Source organism: Parasteatoda tepidariorum, chromosome 5 (assembly GCF_043381705.1).
Source record: "Parasteatoda tepidariorum isolate YZ-2023 chromosome 5, CAS_Ptep_4.0, whole genome shotgun sequence".
NCBI lineage: Eukaryota > Metazoa > Arthropoda > Arachnida > Araneae > Theridiidae > Parasteatoda > Parasteatoda tepidariorum.
In genome coordinates, this window is record NC_092208.1 from 85221071 (window position 1) to 85244439 (window position 23369).

The following is a 23369-nucleotide window of genomic DNA, read 5'->3' on the forward strand; positions in this document are numbered from 1 at the left end:
GTCAAAAATGGCACTTAATACAAACTTTTTTTAAAAAAACATCACAAAAATTTGTTTTTTATTGAATACTATTTTTTTCTACCAAACTTAGAAATTTGAATGAAGATAAAATGAGTTTTTTAACAGTAATATAATTGAATTATAACAACGATGTTATAGCAGTTGATTATTAACAGTGTGATGTTATTAACAGTGATTTTTTTTAAGAAGGCAGTACTATAAAATAGATCCAAACCATAATAAATAATAGTAAGTAATAGTAATAATAGTAAATTTAATGCGAATTCTGTCTTTTTTTCTTCATAAGAAATAAGCATATTGATATCATTCATGTACGATTTTGGTTTGTGAAAACTATTTTAACCATTTAATGGGCCATTTTTTTCTAGTAAAGGTAAGTTAAAATATTTTTGGAGTTGAAATAGTTATAAGAATAGTATTTGATGTAAGGAAAAAAAACCTCATTTAGTTTACAAAAATACCATTTTCTTAGTGGTAAGTATATTTAACACGACCTATTAGTAACTCATTGACTTTTATTATCCTTTATTTATCAAATAAATTTTATAAATGCTACAATTTTAGAGAAGAATAATGCATTTTATAACTTTTATACGTTTTCTTTAACTAACAAACGATTACCAATTTTATTCAAACGCACTTCAAGAAAGCTGAAGTTGTTAACAAATGGAAACCTAAATTTAAAGTGGTAAAAAAGTTCACCATAGACTTTAGAAACTGTTGGTAGGTATACTTACCACGGCTTTAGAAAGGGTTAAATTTATACTGCGTTTATTCATGTGTGCGTATTCATATTATATTCACAAATGAAAAAAATCCGATAAATGAGAAACTTATTTAAATTATTTAAATGCTTATAAAACTATTTAATTAAATATTACGATAAGAATTAGAGCCAAAAATATTAAAAATTACCTAATCATAGCAGAATCATCATCTTCAGAACCATTTATTTGATTCTGCTCATCCACAAATACCTCATAAGTATTGTCTCCTGTTTCAGTATGCTCATCTGAGTCAGACAATTCCTCACTGAAATTATAGGAGAAAATCATAAACTTAAAGTGTGTGTTTTTTTTTTCTCATAAGGTTTTTCTTGTAACTCATATTCAAATTATTGCTAGATGCTTTTTTTTCTGCATTCGTTCAAAGTTTTTTAAAAATTTAAATTCTTAATTAAAATTTTTATTAATAAGTGGTAATTTTAAATAGTTTCACAAGTAAATGATGCTTATGAAATGAGGATATGTACTTAACGTTTGATATAGACTCCTAAAATTATTTATATATTTAAAACTTATTTTAATAAAATCAGCACAAATACTTACTTTTTGAGGCATAAAATTTTTATCTATCTTATTTAAAATTTTCAAAATAAATGGCGCATTTTAAAATTTAACTTGTTTATGAATAATTATAAGAACAAATTTAATAAGAACTCAGTTTCTTTGCAAATACTAAATAAAGTCAATTTGAAATAAATGGATACAGGATGTTTATGTTGTTTAGTGGGTACAATGAGCGAAGGAAAGAAAAAGAACCACTCTGAATAACTTTGATCGGATCTTCACGTTCTAGGACTTATTCTTAATGGTTCAAGAGAGTGGCCTAAAATATGGTAATTATTTAGCGCAGACAATATTTTAAGTTACAAAAATGTACTTTCTTTGAATAAACAAATCTTTTATTCGATGGCTCGGAATTTCTGACCCTTCAAATATAAGGAATTTCCGCACTCTGGGAAAGATGGTCCCTACAGTTTGATCAGGAGAGTAATCCAAAGTTTGGATCCCTTAATGTTAGATGAAAATCATTAATACATCTTTTAGTGTCTCCACTTGGCTGAAGGCTTCTCGAATATGGTTTGTAAACCGGTTTCGAACTGGTTTGTCTTTATCTATGATGGTCCATCTTATGTTCCATTTCTCAATTTGATTTATATTCTTGAGTTGTTGTTTTAACATTTTTAATTGGTTGGATGGCATTGGCAATGCTGTATCTTGTTCTGCTGGCTGATCTTATTAAATAAATATTATGTCTTGTCTATTTCTTGTTTAAATAAATATTATGAACTGAATACAAAAAAGAAGATTAAATAAAATTACCTATCACTCTCAAGATTAGGCTCTTCTGAACTTTCTGATGGATTTGGTTCTTCCATAAATGGATGATAATCTATAGAACCTGATCCATTTTCATTATCGAAATTGTCTGCTCCTTCTCTGTAATTATGAATAAAAAAAATGTTTAGTGTTTTCATCAGTTTTATATGTATTTCATTCGCTATTTTTTGAAGATTTTAAAGTTTATGATATAAACTAAGATTTCTTTCGTTTTAACTTTATCTTCGCCAAAATAATATAAAATGTATTTCATCCGCTATCATTTAAAGGTTTTAAGTTTATATTATAAACTAAGATTTCTTTAATTTTTATATTAGTTTATTTAAAATAGTGTAAAGTGTATTTCATCTGCTAGATCATTAAGTTTATAGCATAAACTGAGATTTCTTTCCTTCTAATATTCTAAGTAAATATTTAATCTTCACAGAATTTTAAACTCGAAGTGTAATTTGAACTATATTAGGCAAAAAATTGTCTTTGCATTTTTACAAGTACTTAATCTTGCCTAATTCGGGGGTGGGAATTTCCAATCTGCAATCGGTTTTGATCGGAAAATCACTTAATTATTTTTTCAAAATGATATTTTTATTTTATTTTAAGTCTGAATGTACAGTGCAAGTCTAGGTAATGAATCTTGCGACTCAGGTCTGAAGGGCCCATACGCCGAAATTCCTGAGGACACGCCATAGCATCGGAAACCCCAAAAATAGCATAATAAGACACAAGGCATTGAGTCTCGCATTGAAGAGTATCACAACACAACGTCGATAATCTGTTCTTATAGTCCGTCGATAGTCAAATTCCTTATAGATTACCGTGCAAATCTATGAAGAACTTATAGGTTTACACACTTAATTTAACACTCGTCTGCTCCGTCAAAAATGGCACTTAATACAAACATGTGATATTAAGGATTAGAATCATGAACTGAAATACATCATCATCTCCTTCATACAACTCCCCACGTAGCAGAAAAGCGGAGGAAACTCTTAGTAAGCACTCGGGTGATTAAAAAATTCTGAATTTATTATTAAATTACATAATAACTCTAGATTGTGGAGTGAAACCGATATCAGATTTGAAATCAGTAATGCGAAAGTAAGCAATATCCGTTCAAATATCTCATGGAACAGGAAAAAAAATAATTCTTTTGAATAATATTAAACATTGAAATTTCTGAAAAGTCTGATTTGTATTTTTAAATTGCTCAGCTTGTTTACTAAAAATTTTTTAAAACAAAATGTTGTACTGCATCATTGCTTTGCAGAGCATCATTCGACACGAGATACACTGCGGTTACATTGTAATATACGACTCGAAACACTTTTTATCTAATTTTAGGACTAATTATTTAATTTTTAACACTGTTTTGGATGACAAATAAATTTGCCATAAGACGGCTTTTCTGCGAAGATATATATTTATGTCACAAAAAATATTTAAATATTTTTTATAAAAAGAATACATTTACATACCCACTATCAGTTCCAGAAGAACTAGAACTTTGCTCAACCTCTTCACTAGCTGAAATGACATAATAAATTATATCTCAACTTAGCTTGTTTAAAAATGCAAGGGATGCCCAAAATATAAAGTAGACAATTTCAGAAATGCCGCAGTAACAGCATCAGCACCCTAATGTTATAAATAGGTATAAGAGATGCAAATTACAGGTTGGTTAACAGTCACCAAAGAACTTTTGATTGAATTGCTAAGAAAGATGGACCCAGGAAAAAAACCAAGCATAGTAGGGCTAGTTTCATAGAAAAAGTGCAAACGCTTACTATCATGTTATGTTTGCTGTCTGTGGCAAACATTGTGTAGAATGGCTGTAAGCGAAAAGTGTATACATTTTTTTGAAGGGTGTAACTTTATCTGTCACGAACAGAGCAAAGGAAAAACCTTGATGGTCTACAATAAGACCACTGTTGAATAAGACCATTGCCACTGTACTGAAATATTCAGGACTCGTGGCAACTTTGCTGCATTTAGTGCAGAAAATGATATGATTCCTTTTTCACTCTAAAAATGGTAAGACTTCCATATTTTTCCTTCTGGGAGCATCTTTCTAAGCTCGACCTTACATTCACTTCTAATACTTTTATGCGAACTTTTTAAGGATACGCAGTTTTCGGAACACTTTTCTTTCTTTGCCGACTGGTGAGGAGAATTCTTCAGTTAAGTAGACTTTTATTATTTTTTATTAATACCGTTATTGAATGGTTCCCATTTATTAAATTAATTTCTAATAAGAACAAAATTTGTCTTAATTTTACTCAAATACTTTTTTTTAAAAAGAATAGGAGTTTTAAACAGAACACGGGTCAAACACATGATGTCCTTTGTATTTTGCTCTGTAACTTGAAGCTTTTAGTATACATAAAATTGTAAATTATCCTATTATTTTTATGATGATTTAAGATTAGAAAATCTCCTTTTTAAATCACTTTACTTGTTTTCGTCTAAAATATTCAATAAAACTTAAATAAGAAGGGAACCTTATCGTAAATTTCTTACCAAAATTCGAATTTAAGACACTTTATTACTTATTTGATTATTGATTTAGCTACATAAAACTATTAGAAATGCTTTTTGTTCATAAACTTAACTTTATATTTTCATTTGTATATTTTAACTTTGAATTGATATGTGTATTTTCCAAAAATTTTCATTATCTAATGAATGCTTTGAAGCAGATGGGGCAACTCTGTCTCTTTTATATATTTTTTCTGACGTACTGATTACATGAAAAATATATTTTGATTTAATTTTTATTATAAAAAAGCAATCTAATAATTACTAAATCTATTAGATTATAAATCGTATAGATTATCAGATTTGAAACTTTTACAAACAGCAGCAAAAATTAAAATAATAGATTCGATTTAATCATTTAAAGATCTTTCTCACAAAAAATTAAACATCTGAACTACTATTATAATTTACTACATACTAGTTATTTTCAGTAAGTTTTATATACATCCTAACGATGTTCTAGTAAATTTTTAAAATACGTTTAAAATTACAAAAACTATAAAAGAACATTCTTAAAACTTACGAAAAGGTCTCGGATGTTCTCTGAGCTGCTTTTGCCAGTAATTAATCAAAGCAAAGCGATACAATTCACTCATTTTAGTAAAGTTTGAAGCAATTTGTCAAAAAGACGCTATTCATTCAAAATGGCTTCAATAAGAATGATTAAAAAGTGTTTTCTTAAAGACTAATTTTATACATTGTTGCTTAGTACAACAAAGGTTTTTTCGGTAAATGAGTTTTATTAAGAACCTTTCAACAATGTCTAACAATACACATTTTGATTACATTTTCCAGAGTATTGTTGGAAACATCTTTAAATTTAGTTGTTCTAAACAATGAATAAAATATTACAAATAGAAATGTATAAAAAAAAAATAGTCCACATTATTCTTTAAATTTTTCTTGATTAAAATATATAACCAATAATATACAAAATAAAAAGAATATTTGAAATAAATGCATGTACTTGACATAATCGTGTATTATTACGTAGGCAATACGATAATGACGTATCTTGTACTATCTTATTGCAGCATTTAAGTTATTTGCATGTCTTTGTGATGCAAAATGAATATTCACGCACGAATAAAAAATAAAATAACATAAATTAAATCAAAATATCGGGTCTGACATCACTTAAAAAAAGCTTCCTAAATTAACTGTAAAATTTTATTACAGTGATTAAACCGTTGATCATGATAATAAGAAGTAAAAATATAAATAAAATAAAATAAAAAAGAAAGTCACAAATTGACAAATGTGTTATGGTCATATGTTTTTTAAAGTAAATTCTTCAAAATACCAAGTATGTAATTTTTCTTTCGAAAAGAAAAAAAAACTTAAATTAAAAATCCTTAATTAAAAATTTAACCAGACCATTAATACTACAGGTAATAGAGCACAGAAACTGTGGTTTCCTAGAAGAGAGTTGCTGAATTTTGCACCTTTATGTTCTTAAGTGCTGAGCATTAATCAGCATTTTGCAACTAATTTTTTTCCTGAAAATATATTTTTTCTAGGAATAACCTTCATAATCCAATGTTTTGCAAATAGATTTTTTAGTTTAAGATGGAAAATTTCTGAAGGCATTTTTGAAAACTACAGAACATTTCCTGCAAATTTTATACCTATAAGTGTCCGTAGGTAGCCGTGGTGTCTCAGGAGATAGAGCCTTTTCTTTCCAATGAGGTAAACCGGGTTTGAATTCTAGTGATGACTGATCAATGCAAATACATCACTCGGCTAGCACCGACCACAACGCTGACGTAAAATATCCTCAGCTGTAGACGAATCATGGGTTAGAGAGTCCCCTTTCCATCAAGCTAACCGTGGGAGGTTTGGGTGGTTCTCATCTCCACTTAGCGCAAATGCGTTTTAATTACATCAAAAAGTCCTCTCAAAGGCCCCAATCTCTCCTAATATTTGATCCAGGAGTTGCTTTGGAGTCTTAATTGGGTTCAAAATTGCAAGGCTACGTAGGTGAACATTAGTAGTCGTAAACCCAAATATGGAGTCGACTGTTCAACGGCGGTCATAAAATGAAATAAAAAACATTTAAATGACGTTCTTCTCAATACTTCAACGGGAAAAATACAGGAAAATAATTGATGCAGGTTTGAAATGTCTAAAGAATTCTCTTGTTGAATCTATTTTGTATAAAGAAAATATATCCACCCCCTGAGGAAAGAACCCCCCCCCCCCCTACAAAAATCATAATCTTTCTTGACCTTCCAATTTTTGGGAATCCAAAAACCTATATTTTTGTAGATCTTTTCAATTTCAGATTTTTTTCTCGCCCTAACTTCGACCACACCTGCTTTATTGCTAAAAAATTTAATAATTTTTGGAAAAATTGTTAGGAAAAAATCATAGAATATTTTCAAAAGTGTTTTCAGCAAATTTGCTTCTGTATTTCTTATCGCATACTTTATATTTGATCCATCTACTGCACTGTTAGAATTTTCATTCAAAAATGTCGGTAAAATAACCGGCAGCAGTTTTTCCATGCAATTAACCGTAAAGTTTGCGGTACAGAATATTGTTTACCTTTACGGTTTTGAAACCATTTACAACTAGTATGGTTGAGTGAATAAAGTATCCATATAATTTATATGCAAACCTGATATTACATTTTTCATGAAGGCACTTTCCCAGTTACTGCAAACTAAGAGTCTGGCAGGTAAACGGTTAATGTAGGCATCCGTATTTGTATCTAAAATCAATGGATAGTGATTTGTTTAACACTTAAGTAAAGGTAACAAACGAAAAACAATAATCACTTGATATAACCAAATATGTACTACCAAGTCTTTAATTCATAGAAGTGTCCAGTTGTTTCAGTTTGTCGGAGCTTTATTTCTAGTAGTTTTATTTTATATTATAACCGTCGTTGAGCAGCCGACCTAATAATTTTGGGGTTTACGACTACTAATGTTCAACTACGTAACCTTGTCATTTTGAACCTAATCTAGAAAACAAGGAAACTCTTGAATCAAGGATTGGGAGAAAGTTGCCTTCACTTTTTGATGGAAATTACCCACATTTGCATTACAAGGAAAGGAAGACAACGAGAACCTCCCACGGTTAGCTTGACAGCAAGGGGACTCTAACCCATGATCCGTTTACCACTGAGGATATTTCACATAAGCACTGTGGCCGTATGCGGAATTCATATCGACAATCCATCCCTGGGATTCGAACCCGGTTCACCTCATTGGAAGGCGAACGCTCTATTCCCTGAGCCCTCATGGCTCATTTCTAGTAGTAGCAAAATTTATGTTTCAGTAGCGATTGTTCTTGTTTTCTAGTGGTGCCATCTATGTCTAAGAATTCGACTTCTGTCACACCCGTTTATAGGGCGAACCCATTCATACATCTATTCATTCATCCACAGATCGTAATTTTGATCTGAACCAGAGAACGATCTCCAATACAGTACCCCCCAGAGGTATAGTTTGTTATGGGAGCATGGAGGACTTTGTGTTAAGGCGGATTTAACGTGCACCAGTCACCATTTACTACACGGAGGGTCTTCGGCCGGCTGCATTTCTCAAGAACGTGAGTTCAGCTCCGTGCCAACTAGCCTATCCCTGTCCTTCAATGCATGTATCTTAATTTAATAATATATCTCAAACGTAATAATCACTTCTTATAGATAACTGGTGTTTTTCACATACAAAAATTTTTTATTGAAAGGGCATTAATGATTAATTATAATTGCAAAACATATTTGAATTAGAACTTAAATCCATGCTTTTGTTTGATTTTCTGCAAGAACATTAGTAATAAAAGTTTAATAACATATTATTTGAAGAACAAAGTTACATGGTTAGAATTATTTTATTTGTTCATATGCTGTAGTTGCTCTTTATGTGACGATCTATAGAAAATAGCCGCATAAATTACATTAAATTTCCCTTGCATACATAAAAGGCAAATTTCAGATGTAATATTATTTTATTTATGACTCATAATCAATAAAAATAGCTACGATTGAAACAGAGCTTTCTGTAGGCAGGGAAAAAATATTTTTTTAATGTTTATGTAGAATATCTGAAATTCCTGTAATCTCTGTTACTTTTTTTTCTTTTCTGTTTCAGTATAAATAGTGAATTTTTACTTAAGGAAGGTGTATGTTATTTCAGTAGAGTCCCGACATGAATTCCAAACTTTGCTTATTTCTTGTTGTTATTGCCCTTTTCGCTGCTTTAGGTAAGATACTTTTATTTACAAATTATACCTTTACTAGGGGACTAATCCCTCTGTTCGTTGACGCGCTCCAACCCCGATAATTACCAAACGATAATTGTTGGGGGTGGGGGGTTTCTACGAAAGTTGATATTATTCTCTTAAAATATATGCATGAAAAGGAATTCTGTTTGCTTACGCTAGTGCTCAAACTTCCCACATCCAAATAATTCCCTTCTGTTTCATTAAGGAACATAAGTAATTTTTCAAAGTAATCATTTTTTGATTCATTAAATACGTGATTCCATTAAGATCTATTAAGGAACATAAATAATTTTTCTGAATAATCATTTTTTTTAAAATATCCTTTTAAATTGAAAGTATATTGCTGTAACAAATTTGAAGAGTTCACAAGCGTAATTTAATATTTTCGCTTACCAAACGGAAGGATATCTTAAATACAATTTTTGCAAGCATCACATTATGCATGAAGCTTATCATCGAGTTCTAAATCATTCAGAGAATATTTTTAATTGTAATTTTTAAAATAATATAATGTTGTAAATATAATTATTGTAAAAGGATTGGACACTCTGATTTCATTGACATGTTATAGTAATTTTAAAAAAAATTTATCTTAGTTTTAAACTCTTCATCTAGGAAAAAATCAAAAGTGTTATAGTGGTGGTATAGGAGGATTTTCCAAAATATTTATAGGGAAACAATTACCTTAGTGATTTTGATTAATTTTATGCTGGTGACAATTAAAACAATATAGAAATCAATGTGGAAAAATAGAATTCTATCATGTGATTTTTAGGCCTTTAAAATTGCACCGGCAATAACAGAAAACTGTGCCAGACCATTGTTTTTATGTTATAGAGAGATTTTCTGAAAGGTATTATTCAATAGATCTAAGAGCCGATAATAGTTGTACATATAGGATTACTTCGTTTTCTTGTCAAGGATTTAAAATAAGCTAAGTTTTAATTTTAATTCTAAGTTAATTATGAAAATTACTTTGATTTAAATTCACTAAAAACTGCAATTGGGTACTTGCAACTCACGAAGAAGACAATCACAGATACTCTGACACGTGACCTGTGACTTCAGCACCAACTGATAACTGTTAAAGAAGATGGCGTGTTAAAGTCCAGCTAATTTCTCCACATAATTTTGAATGTTAATTGACTTGAAATGAATTAAATACAATACGTATCACACATCAAATTTGCAAAAATTCAATTCTTCCTCGTCTACTTCTTTCACTTAACTTAGATTTATTATTTGTTTATGTATTTTATTGTAACCGTGATACATTTTTGTTTTGTGTACCTGGCAACTTTGATGCATAACTAATTTGTTTATGTTCCACATAACTAAATAAGAATGACTTATACTATGAATACATGACTAAATATGACTTTGTTTATGCTCTACGTGTCGTACCTGTTTTTGTGTTAAGCTAGAAACATGCGGTGAAAGAAATGAAATCTTTGTGAAAGTATATAGAATGTGTCACTAATGATAATTGATACTCGGTACGCTTGGATTACTCGAAATTAAATGGGAAGAACAAGTTGCTTACGTAAACAAAGGCCTCGTTTCAACCACCAATCAGGATCAAGATACCCATATTGCCTTCTCTTGTCTTAAACTTGTCTGAAACAGCTTTTGGCACGCTCCGCTTGCTTTTCTTTTATAGCTGTTTTATTTCCTTTCATAAGTCGATATTTTTTTATAAAAAATCTTTTGTAAATCAAACATATAATTATCATGATTTTATGCAAGAACATTTCGTTAATACTTCAATCTTAATCAAACGATTTGAAAAAGAAAGAACTGTACTTGGGAAATGAATTAAAGTAAGGAATACAAAATGTGTGACACAATAAGATAAAATAAGTAAGATGTAAATATACTCGATATAGATACATAATGGTAACATTATGTCATAATATCAATTCAAATAAGAAACGGTTTTTATATCTCTTAGTTTCTTGAATTAAGTTTTTTTTAAAGATGTTCTTAAAAATTATAATATGAATATTAAAACGTAATAAATGTCAACATCTCTCTCTCACTCTGTCTCTCTCTCCCACTTTTGTTATTTAAGACATCGAGTCAAGCGCAAATATATAAATAAAAGGATAGTATGAAATAAAGATCTCGAAAAAGATAAATTTCTTAGAAAAATCGATAAGAATTCATTTTTAATACAAAAAAGTGAAGAAAAAAATGATAAAGAGGCACAAAAACTTTCAATAACTTTCAAAGAAATTGAAAATCTCGTGTAACGGTCAAAAGTAGAAATGAATTTTTCAGAACGTTAAGTTTCAATTCTGTACTTGTATTTTTGCGAACTACCAATTGGACCACATGTTTTTTTTACTATATGTTTAACAGTTAATAATTCAAGTAACGACTATCAAACATTAATTAATTTTCATTTCCTCGTACTCCCAATAAGTATTTCCACACATCTTCACAATTCCAAGTCTTAGATATTAATGTTTGTAAAAATTGCAACACCGTAAAGGAACAGTCAAAAATGAATGAAATTTATTCCACCTATTACTGATAGTGATACAAATAAATAGTGGTCAAATTCACAATTCAAAAAACAAAAGTTATGCCGGAAATGATTACTTTGTATGTCCTCAGCGCTGAGCTGTGAGAGCCCGTGCACGTCATGGCATTGAATTATACAGGCTCTGAATGTAATCCTGGGGAATAGCATTCCATACGTCTTCAACTTGACTTCAAGTTCAGTCTTACTGTGTACCACAAAAGTTCTACAAATGAGTTGCCGATATATGAAATCCCGGACATGCTTAATAGACGATAGATGCGCCGAATAAGCGTTTTGTGGAAGAAACTAAATCTGTTGTGCACTGAAAAAAGCTTGTGTAGTCTTAGGAACATGCCCACGGGCTTTATCTTGCTGAAATGCAACATCCAAAAGCTTTGAAAATGGAGATGACCACTGGCTTCTCACTCTTATGTATCGATCACTGTTGAGCTTACCCACAATTTGCAGCAGTTAGAATCGACAGTTATATCCAGCAGCTCCCCAAACCATGATGCCATGCATTTGTGTGGTATGACTCTGGATAACACACTGTGGAAGCAGAAGCTTCCCTCTAATACCTCTGACGCGTATAGTTTGTCTGAAGTAAGAACTCCCCAAGCCATTTATCTTGACCCGTGGAGATGACTATGGTAATGAGGTATAACTATTTCAAGCAGAGGTGTGGGGTCATTGTTTAAAATATGTTTTGACTCGGGAGAGAAAGGGACTCTTTTTCTTCGGTCTATTTTGTTAACCCAGTGAAGAGAAGCTGCCCTTCCTGAAATGCTCTATTCTTGTTTCCATAGCAGCAGTTCATACTGTAGACAAACTATACTTCCACATCATTGTACATTGTAGCGTGACTCATCGGAGAAAGCAACTTGTATTCACCATGCACTGAGTTGCTGAGCACGTTGAAGTCGGAAGCGTCTTGTGATGCAGCGACAGAGGAATCCTGCATAGAGGAAGCCCTGCACGTAGTTGATGATGCAGAAGGCAGCGTGGAACCATGGACAAAAAACAATATCAACCAATCTCCAATGGTTATAGTGCTAATCTAAAAATTGTTTAAGATTTTTAAGAAAATAAGCAGTTCGAAGCAGTTATAAGGAGAAAAAAAGGACATTTTCAGCTTTGTCTTGAATACAGGTCAATCAGTAGGGTTCAATAATGACACCCCCATGCCCATGGAATGGATGAAATGAGAAAAGCAATGGTTAGAGTTTTTGGAAGGTCTGATTATGAGTTAGAACAAATAACAGTTCTAGAACATGTATCAGCTGATAGTCATACTCCCCCCCCACATGTCATCCGAATTACTTCCAAATTTTCAGTTGTTGAGACTTTTGGTGAGATAATTATGATCACCCCTTAAAGGCAGCCAAAGTATGCAAATTTGATCATTAATTATTATTTTCTACGTTCGTAAAAAGAGTAAAAAAATCCCACTAAACGGTTAAAACGATAACTTTAATACTTTTAATGAGACATAATAAAGTTCAAAATAAAAAAAAGATGTTAAAAATCTTCCTAATTTACCCAATTGACCATACTATTTAAATATTTTTGAGCAAAATGGAGTAGTTGTTTCCCATGATACTGCAATCACTATGTTCGGAAAAATTTTGCAAAAATATAAATGTGAAATTTAAAAAAAAAATTCATTCTAATGTATTTATATTTTTTACAGCGACGGCAGGTAAGCAATCATTATCTTAAGTTGTATAACATTTTTAAGGCCTCTCTTTTTAATGCATATATATTTTTACTATTAAATGATAAATTCTAATAAATGGGCATTTTTTTAGATCCAACACTAGGACGTAAGTTGAGTTACATGCATTATTATCTTAGTCCTAATTGTATATGAATTATTCATTTAGTCCTACAAGTATTTTTGTATGTAGTGGTATTACTTATCGTTTATGCAATTATTTTTCAATTTGAGTTAAGCCAATGTAGTCCAACAAAATTAAACTTTTCCTAAGGACAAATTAATAACCAAGATAATTTTTGACAAAAAGCTTTATGTTATCATTAATGATACCTGAAAACACCACAACTCTCTTCTGTAAAATCTTGCCCTTAAAAAAAATGCGGATGATTTGAGGGGAAGAAATAAAACTTCTTTCTAGACAGGTAAGTGATGCATATTAGACATTCTAGACAGGCATTTCTAGACAGGTAAGTGATGCATATTAGACATTCTAGACCAGCATTTCTAAACAGGTAAGTGATGCATATTAGACATTCTAGACCAGCATTTCTTAACAGGTAAGCAATGCATATTAGACATTCTAGAAAGGCATTTCTAGACAGGTAAGTGATGCATTTTTTCGCGTTGAAACAAATGAGATCAATACAATCTGATTAATAAATTAAAAGTTAAAAAAATTCAAAAAATACGAAATTGTACCTATTCAAGCACATAATATTGCTACCCAAAGAAGTGTGACATTGTATCTCTATATTTCTTAAGGCGACTAGAAATGTAAAAAGTGGTAGACGCTCAATTCATATTTATTTATTTATTGTCTATTTAGTTATTCTATCGTAACTACCACTGTGACTTACATTACAAATGATTAATATTTAAATAAAAAATATTCTATGCATTCAATTTCAATAGAAAACTGGAGAAATATGCTAGAAAAATAAAAATTAATTAATGTAAAATTTTAATATCTTTTAATAAAACATTAGTTGCCCCTTTTTCCATTTTTAGTTGCCTGTAGCAACCCCGGCTAGATGATTTAAGACTATGCAAAAGCTCCCGCGAGTCTTGAAATTTTTAAAAAGTAGTAACGAAAATAAAATAAATGTCGCTATTTCAATTTCTGTGTAACCACCACTGAAAATTATTTTCCGAAGAAAGTATATATGCATGAAAATTCCAGCTTGCTAAACCACTCAATGATAAAGTGGTATATTAAAATAAGAAATACATTCTAGCATTAGCCTACATTTACAACCACTACTAAAATTTTTCAAGGACCGCGGGAGCCCTGACAAGACAATCTAACAAGAAGTTCCGAAGTTGCGAGAGTTATTATACATTTAACACAGGGCGGCCAACTTTCTGCTCTTTCTGCAAAAAATTATTCTAGTGGTATCTATGTGTATATTTTAATGTTTTTTTTTGGTTAATAGCGGGCACTCGGCTCTATTTCCTATTGGCCTCAGTAATGCCGGAATTGCTACTCTCTTATCGTTACCCAGTGGGCACCTATGGCTAAGCCACGGCGGTGGAGTAGCGTCGCCCACGTCATGCAACCACAAACCCGTTCATAGGGCGGGTTACATTCACACAATCACACAGAAGAAAGGAAATAGAACACACAGAGAGACAGAAAGCCCTGAGTGGGATTCGAACCCGCAACCATCGGCTCTGAAGTCAGGCACGCTAACCACTCGGCCACCTGGTCGGCTTATGTTTTAATGTTGTGTTTCTTATTCATTTCAATTTTTTTTCACACCTATTTACACAAATAATTTAACAGTTCATACGCAACGCCACTTTGTTCCAGCTCTTTCTTGTGAAGCTTTTAAAATGTTGACAAAATTACTTGAGGCTTTTAATAGTTTTGACCTTTAAATGTCAACCACTCTATAGAATATTTTGCAGAAAGCTTAGTAGTAGGCAGGCCTGTAAACATGCTTTTAACATGTGCAGTGAGCAAAATTAAAAACTGCCGCCATGAATAACTTTTGATTCAATGATCGGATCTTCATGTTCTGGGACTCAATCTTATTTCTCAAGAGTATGACCGCAAAAAAATTAATAATTAGTAATAAAATAATAAATTAATTAATTAGTGTAGACGAAATTTAAGCTACGAAATCAGATTCAAAAACGTGCTCTCTCTGGATAAGCATGCCTTTTAATTCCAGGCAGGTTTGGAATTCGTAATATATGGGTATACGTAATTCTCGACAGATATAGGGGGTAGTCGCTATCTGGGAGATATGGTTCCCATACTTTGGTTAGGAGAGCGATCCATAGTTTGAACCACTTACTATTAATTTTACTTTTTGCGTATTTCGCCATGTCTCGATAAATTTTTATGCGAATTTAAAAGTTTTTGCTCACAATTATAAAATTTGTTTATCCAATGTCAATTCCATGCAAAACATAATTTTTAATAATTATTTATTTTTTTTGTTTCATTATTTGATAATAGTCTAAGAAATTTTCAATTTTAAAGTATACAAACTTTTACATAATTTTAAAGAATGTGATTTTAACAGCAAAATACGAAATTTTAGTCGAATCGGTCTAAATATTTCCTGAGAAGATCAATTTTTAAAATGTCGTGTTTTTGAAATTCGATTTTTCAGGAACTATTCGACCGATTTCACCCATATTTTGTAATTTAAAACTTAAAATTATTTTTTTTTTAAATGATGTAAACATTTTTATACTTCTTAACCTTAAATCGACTAGTCATAAATAAAATAATAAAAATTTCCAATATTTTTTATTTTGCATGGAATTGTGTTTGAGTAAACAAATTTAAAATATTTTTCAATTCGCTTAGAAAGTTCTTGAGATATGGTGCAATATGCAATAATTAAAATTAACTTTAAGGAGTCCGAACTTTGGATTGCTCTATTTACTTTCATACCTAGGAGAAATTTTCAACTCTCCCAGAATGTTTTCCAAAAAAATTAATAAATAAATAAAAAGGAGAGATTACAGAGGAGAATAGGAGAAATTTCAATCATTATATACACAGTCCAGTCACATTAATGTGACCACCACCTACTTTCGACGTCAACGTGAAATAACCAATCACAGAGTGTAGGTGGCAGCACATTACAGTGTAGTGTATATATTGGATGTCCTAGGGCATCTAAAAGCATTTCAGTCGTTGGCGCAATGCAGAAATGTAGCGATTAATCCGACGTCCAAAAGAGCATGATTATTGGCTTTCGGGCCAGGGGTGGAAACATTTCGGAAACGACTGATTTTGTGAACTGTTCGCGTACCGCCGTGGTAAAAGTATACCGTGCATGGCAAAATGGCACTATGCAAAACAAGCGGCGTGGCACATGTGGTGCACCACGGGCCAAAGATGGCAGAGGCGAATGAAGGCTACGGAGATGCGTTCAGACGAATAGACGTGCAACTGTTGAGCAACTGACCGTCCAGATGAACCAAGGGGCTACCAAGAGTGTATCCTCAACAACTGTTCAGCGAACGTTGCTGCGCATGGGCCTCCGCAGCAGACGCCTGGTTAATGCACCTATGCTGACTGCTGTTCATCGGTGACGAAGGCTGGAATTTGCACGCCAGTACCGCAACTAGACGTCCACAGAGTGGCAACAGGTGGCTTTTTCCGATGAATCACATTTTATGCTCCATGGGACAGATGGACGTTGGCGTATACGGCGTGAAACGTCTGAAAGCAACACCCTGCAACAATTGCCGGAAAGCTGCAGGCTGGAAGAGGGAGCGTTATGGTTTGGGGAATGTTTTCCTGGCATTCACTGGGTGCACTCATCATTGTGGAAGGCACGATGGATCAGTACAAGTACGTATCTGTCCATGCGGACCATGTCCACCCCTACATGCAAATGATTTTTCCTCAGAATGATGGCATCTACCACCAGGACAATGCGAGGTGTCATACAACTCGCAGTGCATGTGCGTGGTTCGAAGAGCATCAGGATGAATTTACCGTACTCCCCTGGCCCGCAAACTCACCGGATTTAAACCCAATCGAGAATCTGTGGGACCACCTCGATCGGGTTGTTCGTACCATGGATCCTCAACCGCGTAATCTAGCGCAGCTGGCCACGGCACTGGAGTCGGCATGGCTCAACATCCCAGTGAACACTTTCAGAAACCAAATTGACTTTCTTCCTGCACGTCTCGTAGCTGTCCGCTCTGCCAAAGGTGGTTATTTTGGCTTTTGACAGGTGGTCACATTAATGTGACTGGACTGTGTATAATAAATACTTTGTCAAAAAATATCTTGGGTAAAAAATTTTCCGGAGAAACCTACTTCTTTTTTGCTATAGTTATGTACTTATACAAATGTTCTAAAATCGAAATATATCATCAATATCAAAAGTAGAATATTGCTCTTTTCCGGAATTATTTTTCCTTGTAATAGTGAAATTTAGAAATCAAGAAAGCAAAGAGCAAAAAAAAAAATCTAATAATTTGCTAAATTTAAACACACCAATTAACGACAAACATGTATTAAAATAAATAATCCGAAGAAACTGAAACGGTAAGATATTTCCTGATTAAAAGATTTATTCGTTTAAAAATACATAAAAAGTAAATTTTAATCGACATGTTTCAAGCGCTTCAAAAATAGGCACCCAATTTCAAGACATGCCAGACATGAAAGCGAAGAAACAGAGTGATTTGAAGTGTAAAAAAAAGTTTCCAAAGAAAAATTGAAAAGGGAAGGTGATAAACAAAACTGGAAAAACCACAGTAGCCACGAAAGAAAAAAGAAAACGGAACAAGAAAAAACCACATTGGCCGATAGCATTTCCATGCGCTATGTAGGGGTTGCAAGGAACGTTATTTTTCGTTGGCAACTTTTTATTTTACTTTTCAATTCACATTTGTTTCTTCCAAAATCCCCAAATATCAAGACGAGAAAAGTTTAAAAAGCATGTAACAAAGAAATTTCATTTTTACCAGGTTTTGGGGAAGAATAAAATATTTCTGACTACCAAAATTTTTTTAACGGATACAATAAATAGTACTGCTTCTTCTCCGACAGAAATTTAATTGCAGTGAATAATTTATTGTTAAGATTAGATTTGCTACTTCTGAGAATCAATCATTATTGGAATGGTCTTACTACCAGTTATTTCTCTTTTCCGTCTCACACTCAGGCCTGGACATGAATGAGAAGAAACAAAAGTGATTTGAAATATTAAACTTAAGGTTATACCAACGAAAAATAGAGAAACAAAACTAGAAAAAATACAATAGCCAAGAAAAAGAAAATAAAACAGTGACCGAGAGTAGCAAATCAGAGTAAAATAAATTTCCATGTGCTATGAAGTGGTGATGATACTAATGTCGTTCACAAGGAAAGCAGCATTTATACGAATAAAACAAGATTCCAGGGCATCAAGATAAGCTGCTGTGACACGGATGAAAATAATTTATGCATTGTCGAAATTGAATTTATGTCCATGATTTAATGCATTTTTGAAGCGAATGAAGTTTTTAATCAGGTAATGTCATATATTAATGCATGTGTTTAACTTATTCATAATATTAGTGGTAGTTAAAACTAGTCTAAAATAACTTTATAAGTCAAACAGCGAAATAAATTGAGAAAACAAAATTTTTACAGTCACTAAGACGATAAGGTTTTCCGGAAAATGCAGAATAATTTTCCTCTATTCGGACAATTGGATTACCCAAGAATCACAGCTTCCCATGAAATAGAAAGTGATAAACAATACTCAGGGATTTAACAAAAATATAGAAACACTTCTATATTATCCCCATGTAAACAATATTTCCTTAAGCAATCCTTTTTTAAACGGTAAATCTGATGGCACTTTTTTCAACTTTTAAAAAATTGTGCTCTTTTTGAATCATGCAGAATTTGCCCGAATCAAACTGAACGTAAGAAATTAAAAGTTGATTGTCTTTTTTAATATTTCTATGAAAAAAGCAGACTTCTATGAGTATTGTAATCCTACAGAGTACTTTCGAAACTGCTACTATTAACCCCTTGGGGACGGGTGATTCAGAAAAGCATTCGTACAAAATCAGAATCAAGTTGTAATTAAATAAAAAACGGTAACTTAAATGTAGTCGTTGCTAATTGGACAGACTTACTTTGCTTTTACTTTAATTATTGTTAGTTTAATCATATATATAATCAATGTTAATTCAAAGTATAACTAAATAGTTTTATTTCGAACAAAGTATTGGTGAATTAAATAAATCAAACAATTATAACTCCGCCCGCAAATAAACTGTTAAAGAAATACTTTGATTACCAGTTTTATATTTTTACCCTGATTGATATGGTTTTATGCTGTCACGTATTTGTGACAGTCGGCGCGAAAGGGTTAAAGCTAATAAAAAAATGATTCACTTCCCCTCATTCAGGTTGATCCGAGCCTTGCAGAGATGCCAACTTGTTCCGGACAGCAAATACTTGTATATATTTTAAAGTGGTAGTTTATCAATTGTGATTCTTGGTTTTATTAACTCAATTTAGTAGATTTTTATCCACGACTATTTCTAAATAATTTGTAAGTTTATATAATTCTCCACTTTATTGCTCAAGAGCCATGCCATACCTTGTAAAAAGCAAGCAATTATAATCAAATATTTGCAAAATTTACTTTGTAGTTATTTACTGTTTTTTTTAAAAATTATTTTGGCGTATCCAGAGCAGTTGGCATCTTTGGCCTTGCACGGAGTAAATGGACATCTTTCACTTAAGGCTTCAAGCATGATCTTTCAAACAGTGCCAAATGTTTTGCGATGTTAATCTTCCAACAAAAATTTTTTATTACAGTCGCTGAACTGCCGACCCGATTTTTGAGTTTACGACAACCTATGTTCAACTCCGTAACCTTGTAATTTTGAACCCAATCCAGGAAACAAGGAAACTCCTGGATCAAGTATCGGGGGAAATTTGCCTTCGTGTAGAACTTTTTGACGGAACTAACCGCCATTTCGTTTGCATGGAGAGAAGAACCACGAAAGCTTCCCATGGTTAGCTTGACGGCAAGGAGACCCATGATCTCTCTGCCACTAAGGATATTTTACGTCAGAACTGTGGCCAGTGTGAGCCGGGTGTGGAATTAGTTTCGATCAACCATGACTGGGATTCGAACCGTGGGCACCCAATTGGGAGACGATCGCTCTATCCACTGAGCCACCACGGCTATGGCGAAATATTTATAGCAAAAAGAAAGTCTTTTTACGTAGAGTTAGTATAGAAGCGTTTCTATATTTTCTTCCGACACCTCGATGCTTGAATACAACTCAGTATTTCTGATGTTTTTCATTATTGAACATTTTTCTTAGGTTCCTTATTTTTGAACTTAATATCCTCCCTTTTATTCAAATTTTAAATTTTTTGTACCTATATTTTTAAACATTTTTTTCGCAATGTAACTTGCTTGATTATTTTTCAGTTATAAAGGAGGTAGCTGACGAAGTACTGAGCACATTTGGAGTGCACAATGATGATGGAAGTGATGTACAGACACAAACTGTGGTACACCATCACCATCACCAATCATAATTGAACTGCGTTCGTATTATTCTCCAAATCAAACTGGATATTTATTTCGGATTAAAATTAATTGACTACTGAAATATTATTGATTTTTTATTGTTGTAAAAAGACTTTGTAGAATGAAATAAAAATTACGCTTTTATTAATATATTTCAACTTAATGATTCATTATGAAAACAAACTGTTTAAATTTATCTGAAAAAAATATTAAAATGCGTTGCCTTATTTTTCTCAGATTATTCTGTATTTTGACCAATAGATGGAACTTTTCGTTAACTTTAAAGTTAATTTCTTATTTTTTTAAGACAAGATACAATACAATCATAAAGATTCAGGTTAAAACTTTGATATTGAACAAAGAAAAATGAATATAATTGGGTTTATGCTAATTAATAAGTAAAAAAGAAACTTTCTAATTATGTACCTAACATTACATATGTCATGTATTTTATCTTCAGTGTAAATGCGCCTTGCGGCGACTCAACTCAACTCCACCTTTTGTTATCCCGCGCTAGTCAGTGTTGTTCAGCTTTAAACGTAACAAGATGTAAACCTCACCTTCTCCCTAATAAAATATGATTTACCTTGATTCTTGTATATAATAATTTGGCGACGAGGATAAAAGAATAATAATGACGGAACTCAATTAATTACAACTCTTCAAGAATTTGTTCAATCAGTAAAATCAACACCAGAATCGAAACGAAGCCCAAAAGATGTCATCGCTACTCAAAATTTATCATTCGATCCTTTTGATGCCGCTGTCGAATCCTTTGATTGTTATTCTCAACGACTTGAAAATTATTTCAAATTAAAAGGACTGTCAGCAGATGATCCAGAAACAGAAGAATTAAAGGTACTCGTATTAATTAACTGTCTAGGCTCACGACAATACCAGCTGCTTTCGAGTCTTACTGCACCGGATATTCCGTCGACAAAAACATTTCAAGAACTGCTATTGCTTTTAAAGAAGCATCTATCACCGAAACCGAATGTTCTTACCGAACAACATAAATTTTTTTTCTAGACATCAACATCAAGGTGAGTCGATTTCTACTTTCGTTTCTTCATTGAAAGATTTAACAAAAATGCTGAATTCAAATCTGAATGTAATTCTAATAACTGTTCTAAATCTATGTTAAACTTATTATTACGATCACAATTTATCAGAGGTTTAGCTGATGCCGATATTCGTGAAAAATTATTGCAACAAGGTGATGCTGCATTTGATAAAACTATTGAAATTGCCTTAGCAATTGAAGCTGCTAAAATCGAAAATAAAGAAGTTTATAAGAGTAATTATCCTAATTTCATTGATAAAATATCAAGTGGCTATATAAAGAAAAAGTTCAATAGTAATTTTCGAAATTCTTAAAACGAAAGTAAACATCAAAACAGAAGTAGATCAAAATCGCCTATGAAAAATAAAAGCAGCATTAACTTTAAAGAACTTGGATTAGAGGGATTATGTTTACATTGTGGAAAAACAAATCATAAAACTCAAGATTGTTTTCTTAAAAATAAATTACGATGTAAATCTTGCATGAAACGAGGTCATTTAGCTAACGTGTGTATATCAAAACAGTTCAGAAATAGATCTAGAAATCGAAATATAAATCAAATAACAGATGATTCTAATGAACTAAGTACTAACGTAAGTCAAATTTGTGATGTATTTTTGAACGATTTCAATCATGATGACAAAATGTATGTTCCAGTTAAATTGAATAGCATTGAACATCGCTTTGAATGCGATTCCGGAAGTAAGGTTAGCATAATAAATAATGACGAATTCAAAAAATTATGTCTGAATGTTCCGATAAAAAAAACGAATGTATCTTTTAGAAGTTATACGTGACAAATTTTTAAGCCTCTTGGTGTTGCTCAGATTAAAGAATCATGTCAAAATAAATCTAGCTTTGAAGATTTGGGTGTTGTTTCGATAAATAAAAATTCTATATTAGGGCGTGATTGGATTAGAAACTTGAATATTAATTTAAATGATCTTCACATTATTTCTGCACAAAGTGCAAGTATTAAACCCAGCATTTCTTCTACTGATTTTTCTATACAGAAAATTATTGATTCTTTTTCTGATGTGTTTGAACCTAAAATTGGTTGCATTCCTGATTATACTTGTACACTAAAGCTAATTCCAGATGCTAAACCCATTTTTATTAAACCACGTACTGTACCGTATGCTTTAAAATCAAAAGTAGAACAAGAATTAGATAAATTAGAAGCGGAAGGTGTAATAGAAAAAATAGACGTATCAGAATGGGGTACACCCCTAGTAGTTGTCCCAAAGCATGATGGCACAATTCGTATTTGCGCAGATTTTAAAGTTACAATTAACAGTCAGCTTCAAAATGCCAGACACCCAATTCCTAGAATTGAGGACATTTTCAATAAATTACGTGATGGGAAATTTTTCTGTACGCTCGATATCCACAAAGCATATTTACATTTGAAAGTCTATGAAGAAAGTGCAAAATATCAGACTCTTTCTACTCATAGAGGTACATACTTAGCAAAAAGATTATTTTTCGGAATAAAAACTGCACCAAATGAATTCCATAGATTTATCGATCAGTTTGTCCAAGATTTGGATGGAACTATTGCCTACTTTGATGATATTATCATCCAAGGAAAAGACAAACAAGATTGCCAGCAACGTTTAATTAA

At 32.0% G+C, this 23369-nt stretch overlaps 2 long non-coding RNA genes across 5 annotated transcripts in view; one reads left to right on the forward strand and one right to left on the reverse strand.

Annotated features, from left to right (window-relative positions):
• The window catches only part of LOC107443573 (uncharacterized), a 22984-nt gene extending 2150 nt beyond the window's left edge, over positions 1 to 20834 (forward strand). The window contains exons 1-4 of one of the 4 annotated variants that reach the window (XR_011636757.1): positions 8675 to 8689; positions 8780 to 8891; positions 13248 to 13262; positions 20581 to 20834. This is a non-coding gene — a long non-coding RNA (uncharacterized lncRNA). The other 3 variants (XR_011636756.1, XR_011636755.1, XR_011636754.1) reach the window with 3 other exon arrangements.
• LOC139425601 (uncharacterized) lies at positions 937 to 3815 on the reverse strand. Its single transcript, XR_011636797.1, has 3 exons — positions 3620 to 3815; positions 2127 to 2243; positions 937 to 1053 (listed from the first exon to the last, which is right to left on the reverse strand). It is a non-coding gene; the product is annotated as an uncharacterized lncRNA (long non-coding RNA).
• Positions 20835 to 23369: the final 2535 nt, after the last annotated feature.